The sequence below is a fragment of the Emys orbicularis genome, chromosome 2 (genome assembly GCF_028017835.1).
Source record: "Emys orbicularis isolate rEmyOrb1 chromosome 2, rEmyOrb1.hap1, whole genome shotgun sequence".
Classification (NCBI taxonomy): Eukaryota; Metazoa; Chordata; order Testudines; family Emydidae; genus Emys; species Emys orbicularis.
Window position 1 is genome coordinate 25557535 of NC_088684.1, and position 9652 is coordinate 25567186.

Here is a 9652-nt window from a genome sequence, read left to right on the forward strand (position 1 = left end):
ACTTTGTCTGTTACCTCTTCACAGAGGTGAGACCTCACAGTGCAGCTGCCATAGGTCACCAGGACCAGTGTTGATCCCCATGACACCCCAGTTGCTTATGTACCCCCTTTCCTAGCGCTCCAACCTTAAGCACACTCTGCTTTACAGATTACCTCTCCAGGGACACATGAGAGTTGAAGCACATAACACACGGGCTTTGTAAAAGGGATGCTGACAGGGCCAGTGCTACCATTTAGGCAAACTAGGCTAGGGTTACCATACGTCCGGATTTTCCCGGACATGTCTGGCTTTTTGGTCCTCAAATCCCCGTCCGAGGGGAATTGCTAAAAAGCCGGACATGTCCGGGAAAATAGGGAGGGGTCTTGGGGCTTGGGTCCGGGAGCCGCTGGGGCCGGAGACGGAGCCGCTGGGGCCTGCGCCGCTCAACCAGGGCCAGGGCCGGGCTGGGGCCAGGTCCGAGCCGCTCGGCTGGAACTGGGGCCCGAGCCGCTCGGCCGGAACTGGGGCCCGAGCCGAGCTGGGCCGGAGCCGCTGGGACCGGGGCTGGGGGTGCTCGGCCGCCGGCCGGAGCTGCTCGGCCGGGGCCAGGGCCGGTGCCCCGGGGCCCGAGCCGAGCTGGAGTCGCTAGGGCCGGGGGTGCTCGGCCGGGGCTGGGGGTGCTCGGCCGGGGCCGGCGCGCTTGCCTGGAATTAGGGCCAGGGCCCGAGCCGAGCCGGGCCGGAGACGCCGGGGCCAGAGCCTCTTGGCCGGGGCCGGCCGGCCGGCCGCCGGAGGGAGCTGCTCAGCTGGGGGGGCCAGACTGGGCTGCGCCTCCTCGCACCCCCCCCCGCCACTGCCCCAACCCCAGCCCCAGCCCCAGCTTACCTGCTACCTCCGTTTCAGGCTTCCCGCAAACATTTGATTCACGGGAAGCAGGGGAGGGGGAGGAGCAGGGGGGCGGAGCGTTCAGGGGAGGGGGCAGAGTTGGGCAGGGACTTTGGGGAAGGGGCGGAGTTGGGCGGAGTTGGGGTGGGGCTGGGGGCGGAGTTGGGGTGGGGCCAGGACCCCGTGGAGTGTCCTCCTTTTTTTTAATTAAAATATGGTAACCCTAAACTAGGCGGTTGCCTAGGGCGCCATGATTTGGGGGCGCCAAAAAGCAGTGCCCCCAATTTTTTTTTTACATCGTTCCTACGCCCCCTCCCTGAGCGCACGGTCGCCGCTCCACTTCTCCCGCCTCCCAGGCTTGCGGCGCCAATCTGCTGTTTGGCGCCGCAAGCCTGGGAGGGGAGGAGAATTAGAGCAGGGGCGGCGTGCTCGGGGAGGAGGCGGAGCAGAGGTGAGCTGGGGTGGGGAGCTGCCGCACGGCTCCCCGGGTGGGGGAGCTGCCGCGGGGGGGGGGGGCGCCTCAGGGCAGGGGGGAAGCTGCCACGGGGGGGGGGGGCGCCCCAGGGCAGGGGGGGGGGTGGGGAGCTGCCGCAGGGTGGGGGGGGGGGCGCAAGGTGGAAGTTTCGCCTAGGGCGCGAAACTTCCTTGCACCGGCCCTGGATGCTGAAACAATTTACTCTGTAATTGAGATAGCACAACAGAGATATTTATCCAGACAAAACAATAAAACACCTGTACACGATTCCCTGCCTCAGTTTCCTCACCACTCTGGAGCATTGTTTGGGCTTAGATCAGAGCTCTTAGGCCTTGCTTTGTGCTTCTGGCTACTTCTCCCTCCCTCTAACATGGCTGGTGAGAGAATCCCCCTTTTATAAAGTCTCAGTCCCCTGTGTCATGTGAACTCCCCCCCACCCCACATGTGAAGCCCCCCGTCCCTCCTCCCACTCTCCAGACCAGCTTTGTCATGTATTCAAAGTCCCTCACTAGCTGTCCCACTGCCTGGTTACTAGCCCACCTGCTAGGACCAGTTTTCTTGGTTTGTCCACCTTTGTTGTCCAAGGGTGCTTCCATTTGACAAGAAAACTATCAAGGTCAATCCTTCAGTATTAGCCCTGTGTCACCGCCCCTTGGAATTTCATCCCAAAATAGAGGTAAAAAGACAACAGAGAAGGCAGACTAGACTTGCAGTCAAAACGGAGTTTGATATAGTTCTAGACAAAGAATTAATAATCCAAGAGAATTCATACATTGTACATAGATTACCCAAATCATCACAGGCTCACCTTCAGATACATGTGTTCACCAGCCACTCTCCCCTTTGCAGCTTCCAAGAAAATCTGTTTCTTCTTTGCAGACTGGAGGGAGAATCTTTTTACTTGTTGTTCCCCTGGAGGAATCTACTGCTCAGCACCCCAACTTGGATTGCTGCTTCCCTAATTTGACCCATAGTGATTGATGATCTTCTCTTAGGGCCTGATCCATGAGACTCAATGAGAGTGTGGTAGTTTGCAAGAAACTGCAGCGATGCATAGTTATTTTGCTCACTCATGCCAGCAGCCAGACCAAGTATCTTGACTCCAGTGCTCTATTCCTGCTGACATGGATGGTAAAATGCACCCCACGGCACTTTGCACAGTCAGAGAGGTAAAACCTTGCAAGGTAAGGATGGACTGAACAAAAGGAGGTGTCCAGTCACCAGGAACAAAGAAATTATTTTTTGTAACTAATTACTTCTATGTAGATCGCTCGGCTTTTTCTGGACCAACACTCCTGAGGAGTGTGAAATGCTTTCCACATTTTTTCCCCTGCATCTTCTGCTTTCTAAATTTTCTGGGCCACAGGACAAAAGCTTTATTATGCCTGATGTGAGACCAGAGGCAAAAGTGTGAAAAAGTCTTTGGAGCATTGACTACACAAAGTGTGCTCTATTTGCAGCAGACACAGCATGGCATTTCAAATAACTATTGCTACCCTCGTCTCATGTGGCACAGCTTCATTTTGTGCTCAAGATCCACGTTCTGTCTTGGCTCACACCACGACAATCCCACTGACGTCAATGGGGCAGGAGAGGTGACACAGTAGGCAGAATTTGGTCCAGCATGTGCAAGCACATTTGTGATCACCTGTTATTTATGTATTTATTTACTGACTTGTATTGTGCCTCAGTCATTATGGAAAGCCCTTTGTGCTAGGAGCTGCACAAACACAGAGGAAGACGTTCTCAGATCTCCATGCAAAACCCTGGAGTGAGTTATTTTAATGAATAGTCCAAAGGGGCTGGCAAATGAAAACTGCATGTGCAGCTTAGGGGAGGGAATGCAATCAAGCAGATCCACTTTTTGAACGTACATGAAATACCCTGCAGCTCAATGGGCAAGGTAGAGGAACTTAGTAGGCCTGCGTGGAATGGATTTTGGGGATGGGAGACAAAGGGGATGCTATGTGGTGTCTGGAGTCACTGGAGAGATGATGTTACTTACCTTCTTCACAGGAATGATGTGAAGCCTATTTGAGATCCTTGGCATCATATATATTATTTTTATTACAGCTAGTTCCTTGAAATGTCTGGACAGTAACATTATTTACTTTGTCTCAGTCCCCATAAGGGAGATCAGACTCCAGGTGACACCCCACCTATCTCCTATCCAATTTCTGCCCCAACTACCTCAGCATTCACAGATCACTATTAAACCACAGGGCCTCTGGGATAAGAACCAAAATGAAGCCCTTTCTAATAACTGCTAGTAGCTGATGTCTAACTGATTATCTTCCTGGCTGGCAGCGAAGATCGGACATTCCTCAACACTGATAGGAGACCACAATACTCCACAAGGCCATCAAAAAAATTAAAAAACAAAACAAAAACAAAAAAACAGTTCTAGAGCAGAATGGTATAGTCCCTCCATTAAGATGTCTGAGTGGATGGTTGGCTCATAGGGTTGCCAACCCTCCAGGATTGTCATGGAGTCTCCAGGAATTAAAGATTAATCTTTAATTAAAGATAATGCCATGTGATGAAATTGGAATTCATCCAATCAAAGTTGGTAACCCTATTGGCTCACCTAACAGGGGTATTCAAACCAGACCCAGACATGACAGTGAACACATGGCTGACTCTATAGCATGAGTTCTCAGATGTCCATGCAAACCCCTGGAGTCAATGATTTTAATGAAGCATGCCATCCTGCCTGCTGAAATCCAGGGGAGAGGGAGAAAACTTGCAATATCTCCTTATCACACAAACATACAGAGTGGACTCAGACTGATGGCAATAAAGTTACATCAGTTGATCTTGAATTAATAGGACCATCTCCCTTAGCCAGTGCCCTGAATTACAGCATCACAAGCAAATTAGTAAAGACTAAAATGAAAAACCTGTTAGCTGAAAAGACTCGCTGGCTGAAACTTGTGTTGTTTCAGTTCCAGTATTGTTTACTTTTGATAGATTTAAAAATAAATATGCTGCCTCTTTCAGAGCATTGGCGGTAACTAGAATATGTTGATTTAGTTAATGACAAATTGCTGCTTATCAAATACATGGGTTTTATTACTAAACTGGATTTTGCACAAGAAATGAAAGTTGTCTGACCGGATGCAGTCTCTCTGAATCATATTGCAGGATGGCTTCTATCCACTTTGAGACAGATCAGTTTAAGGGGTAAAGCATGACCAAAAAGATCAGCTCGTCACTGAGTAAATAAAAGAGTCATTTCCTCAGATCTGGTTCCTCTGATATACTCAGTAGTCTCAGATTCTTACCTTTGCCTTATTTTCTAGTTCTTGCACTCTCTCTTCAAGTGATTTTTTAAAAAATTCTGAATACAGCTGTTAAAGTTGTCACTGTAGCCAGAGTGTCCTCTAAATCTAATGTGATCAAATACTGCAGTGAGGATGCCATGTAAGAACCTAAATAGAATGGAGTACATGACTTTCTGCATTCTGAAGTTTTAAAGAATGTCTGTATTTCACTGTCTATGGCTGACAATGTGCTGTTATCTAACATTTTATGCACCAAGTCTACTTTTTTATGATTGTGTCCTTCACTTCCTTCACTGTGACCTTCAAATTCTATGATCCCACATCAAGATCTGCCTTGATGGGGCAAGCATCATCTTTGCCTTCCTGAATGCATAGTTTGGAGGAGGAGTTTTTCCTTTATGCATGTTTGCTCCACATATCTGCCCTTTAGTATTACCAAGAGAAATGAGGTAAAGCTTCAGTTGAAAAACGGAGGCAAGTCTGCTAAAAAGGAGTAGCAAACTATAGCGCTAAAAGCAATACATCCTCTTAGTCTGTATGTATGCACAGCCAGCCTTAGTTCTCTGTTTTACAGTACAAGTTTTATTACAATAATGATATTAATGATTTTAAAAACTCCTCTTCTATTCCCTCAGTATATGTCTGAATCAAAACCTCTCCCTTCAACCTGCTGTCCTGAGTTATATTGGGATACAGTCACTACAGTGGCATGATATTGATGCACCAAATTTTACAGCTGGAGTAATTGTTCTGACAGAATCTGAACCATATTTACCTGTGTTCCCTGCCTCACCACATTTTCTACCAAATGAACAGTGTGCCATTTCTTCAGGGCTCCATTTTGAAAGTTCTTCTTGGACATTTCAGATCACCAACACCTATTATAACTTTAGCAGAATGGTTCATTTTTAAGGGATTAGCCTAATGGCTCGGTAGAATGCCAAATTGCTCTCTTCTTGCAGCTACTATTATGCTTGCTTTCCACAATGTATCCGTTTGAGATCCTCCCTCCTTAACTGGACATAAATCTATTACTGGTGAAGCTCTTGGTGTCTTTTAAATGTAATCTCTGTTGAACAGCGAGTCCTGTGCTTGAAGCCAGAATTTTCCCACTGTTTGTTGATTGAACTCAACAAATATCTCATTGAGATCCTGAGATGACTCAAGGTCACAACATTCACCTACCAGCACCGAGTCACTGGTCTTGACTTCTGAATTTTTCCAGATAGCAGACAGGCTTAAAGAGCAAACCCATTTATAGACCCAGTTATTATAATGATGCACAGGAAGAAAAATAGATTTATAACAATCATAACATACAAAATAGTAATACAAATACTGAGAATTAGAGCTATGGAAAGACAAATACTGGATACTGGGTCTATGACTACTACTAAACCAATAAACTGCTATCCCACTCGAAGCACACCATTCTAGAGCAAAACATACAACAGCAACAGATTTCACTCTTTAACCTGAAATATAGAAGTTTTATGTATTGATACAACTCTTGCAATTACTTCTTCCTGCTCTCTCCATAGTTCCTGCTTCCTGCATAATTGTTTATTGATTACTTTTTTAATGGAAACCAGCCATTTTTCCTGTAAGAACTACTTAGGTTGCTTTCTATGAAAACTGAAGATGTTAAACTTATTTCTAGAAAGAGGAAATCTTAATGTGTAAGCTTCTTTTCATCCTACAACTTTTAAACTGTTTTAAGGAAAGTAAAGTAAAAGCAATTAACTTTTAAAAATAATTTTAAAACTGTGCAAACACCCTCCTATGGGATGTGGTCACAAACATGATACTTGTAAAACACTGCTGAAAGCAGTTTGGTTGTCATGTGGACAAGTCTTTATTACAGGGTTTGCTACCTTGTAATATGATTCCATGCATTGCAAAGCACGTCTTAATTAATTCCCAAAGGCAAAGTGGAAATGTGCTAAGGCAATTGTGAAAACATTCTAACTGCAGTTTAGACCTTGTAGTTCTGCTCTGAAAAGCGACTCTAAAAATGGCATCGTGGGATTCTGTATTTATTGTTGGTCCATGCTTTCCAGATCAAATATGCTCAGGTATAAAGATTTTTTCCCCCCTTCCCAGCCACGGTCTCACCATGAGATCCAAAAGTTAAAGCTTTCTGATTCGTGCACCACCACCTGTAAGAGATTCTGTCAGCAAAATGCTGCCTTCCTTTGCCCCTGGCCAAACCCACTGTACTCACTAAATTAGGCAGACTTTGGCCCTGCATGTGCAACTTAATTAATTCTGGGGAGAATCAGAGACCTCAAAGAGAATCCAGCTCCCTCACTCAAAATTGTGTTAGGTTTTCAGTGATAATGGGAGTAGAAACATAGTAAAAACATTTTTCACTAACGTCAGCAGATCTGACTCTGAAAACACAGAGGGAGCAGAACTTTTGAGGAAAAAGATGCCATTTTTATATGGTCACTTTTCAGACCATAACCACACTTTAAGCTAAACAGTTTTTTTTAATGTTTTTTTAAACTTTGTGCTAGTGTGTTACATAGCACAAGAGACTTTCATCCCTAGAAAAACCCTGATAGGTGCTGAACAATAAACTGTATGTATTCTAAGCTATATTAGTAAATATACATTTGCATTAGCTCCTATTGGCTTTGTCATTTTATTGGGATGGGCCCAGATCCTCAAAGGGATGTAGTTGTCTACCTCCCATTGATTTCATTTCTGCTGAAGTCAGTAGGGACCGGGACCCTAATTACTTTTGAGGACCTGGGCCATAGAGACTGAGTATTCATGGCAGACAGCTAGAGATGGGAAGATACTCACTGAAGTAAGTGAAAAGACTCACAGATTCATAGATTCTAAGACCATTGTGATCATTTAATCAGACCTTCTATATTGCACAGGCCATAGAACTTCCCCAAATTCCCACTGACTTCAGTGAGTTTTCATTCAGGTCCATAAAGCAGAAAAAACATTACATTGAAATCAGGTTACACTGTTCTGTTACTCTCATACTAACAGTAAGTATGTCATAGGCTGGAGCTAAATATGAGTTTGGTGCTTTGCATTTCTCAGTTGGGAGCAGTAAACTTCATCCACCTTCAAGACATAGGGCAAACTCACATCATGGGTTCCTGTCCACAATCAGGAGAGGGGACTCAGCAGTGTAAGCCTCCTGCAGCCTTTGCTTCACTGGGATGCTCAGAACTAAATGATAAAATCCCCAAAGTGGGCAGGACTGACCCAGGAAGGGCTAAAGTGAGGCTGGTTGGGATGGGGAGCAGTCCAGATTTAAGGTATGTCTCCACTGCAATAAAGAGGTGTGACTGCAGTACATGTAGACATATCTGAGATGGCGTTCCTCTAACTAGATCAAAGCTAGCTTGAGTAACAATAGCGGTGTAGCTGTGGTAGCATGGGTGGTGGCAGAGGCTGGCTGCTCAAGCATGTACACAGCGTCCTGTCCTCTCCTCTCAGTGCTAGGGTTTCTGTTACCCTTTTCCAGCTTCTCCACTATCACATACAAACAAACCACCCTTAGATCAAAGCTTGCCTGGTTATGCCTACATAAGCTGCAACCACACCTCCTGATTACAGTGTAGACATATCCATAGTTCCTGTCGTAGGCAGCTGGTGCTGGAGAGGCTGCTATGAAATTATGGCTTAAAATTGGCTTCTCTGTGAAGCCCCTCTCTGGCGCAGCTGGCCCATGTGGCTGAATATAGCCCATTTTTTAAAATATTGTTTTCCAGAAGAAATTTAGGGGCAGATCCTCAGCTGGTGTGAATCAGTGTGTAGCTCCTCTGAAGTCAGAACTAGGCCAACATGTATCAGCTGTGGATCTGGTCCAGAGTGCCTTGCCAACATGTAGGTTAAAATATAGATCTAGTATATGATAATACATGTGTTAAGGGAATAGAAACTACTAAAAGTAAAATATTACAGGAATCGTTGCAACACACCTTTCTGGTTCATAAATCATCAATTAGCTCTTACATGGCTAAATAACAGAAGCATTTCCTCTCTTCTCAGTGCCATGGTTTCTGTTCCCCTTTTTCCAATTTCCCCACAGTTACTTACAAACAAATCATCGTTCGTTCAAGTTCCTCAGATTTTTACACCATATATCAGGTGTTGAAGGGGGTAATTGAGGATATTGATTTCTAATTTAATAACATCATGGCACAATGCCTGCTAGGAAATGGTTCCTGCATGTGTGCAGAAGGATTCAGATACACTTTCTTTGCTCTGTTAAAGTGGTCACTTCTGTTATATTACTTAGTGTAAATGCATCTCCTGCTTAGGAGCTTTTGTCACACAGTGTGCAAGCTTTCACCTCCCCAGGTTCTTGCCAACTCCCCACAATTTTGTGCGCCAACTATCAATAGGGCAAAGCTGCAAAATTCAGAGCCAAATTGGTATCCGGATTTCAAACACTCCAAAGTTGGAGTGTCCATGTATGAAGTTTTGGTCCATTACAAAGAGAGAGATGTGGAATGTCAATCCATACCTAGGTATGGATTCTACCCCAGTTCCCCCCAAAGTTTGGGGTATGGATCATGGGCTTGAATTAGACCCACTGTTTACTCCCAGCATTTGAAAGCTATTAGATTTTAGTCCTCGCCAAAATATTTTTGGACTTTGTGTATTTTGTGGAGGGACAGAATGAGAAAACTGGAACACTTCGAAAAAGTGATCCTGCTAGAGGGGGGCAGAGGGCATACCAAAGACTTAGGATCTAAAGAGCTGAAACTTTTCCCCCAGAGTCAATGGCAAAACTCCCATTCACGTTAAACAGGCCCTAAGGAAAGTGACAGGCTTGGTGCTTCAGTAGTCAGCAGGAGTGAAGAATAACAGTATTTTGCATCTCTCTAGCACCTTTAAGACTAAGATTTCATCTCAATAAGTTTCACAAACATTAAATAATTAATCTTCACCACAATCTCCAATTTAAGTAGGGAAACTTAAAACCAAGGCATCAAAGAAATTTGCCAGTTTCTCCTCTCTGGTGTAAGAATTTAGCCCCACTCTTTCCCCCTTT